We start from the raw sequence: 410 nt of genomic DNA, 5'->3' as shown, positions 1-410 counted from the left end.
CACAAAAGGCTTACCAGATCATGAGAACATTTGAGTTTTTCTGTGGGGTTAGGGTTGGTTTTTTTAAAATACAGATGTCTAGCTCTAATCTTCTATCCATTCTGTGCCTGCAAGCTAAAGTGCTGGGGCACTCTTCAGCCTTTAATGCGTTCTGGGAATGCTTCAAACAGCTATTGCAATCCCATCAAATAAATGCACAGCTGAAACTCTGAACTGAAAAACTTGCTCAGTTTCCAAAAACCAGAACTCTGTGTGTGTGTGCACCTACCCACTAGTTCAGCCCTGGCTATAGATAGAAAGTGAAGAAGCCCGTGATGAAAGACTTTGTTTCTGTCCCAGCGCTCATCTCCTGTGCCCCACAGGGGTTTAAATTCTGTGCAGGCCCTTATTTAATAAAGGCACATTAACGG

The sequence above is a fragment of the Phaethon lepturus genome, unplaced genomic scaffold (genome assembly GCF_000687285.1).
Source record: "Phaethon lepturus isolate BGI_N335 unplaced genomic scaffold, ASM68728v1 scaffold26749, whole genome shotgun sequence".
In the NCBI taxonomy this organism is placed as follows: Eukaryota; Metazoa; Chordata; class Aves; order Phaethontiformes; family Phaethontidae; genus Phaethon; species Phaethon lepturus.
The sequence above is the reverse complement of the archived record's forward strand: the minus strand, read 5'-3'. Positions refer to the sequence as shown.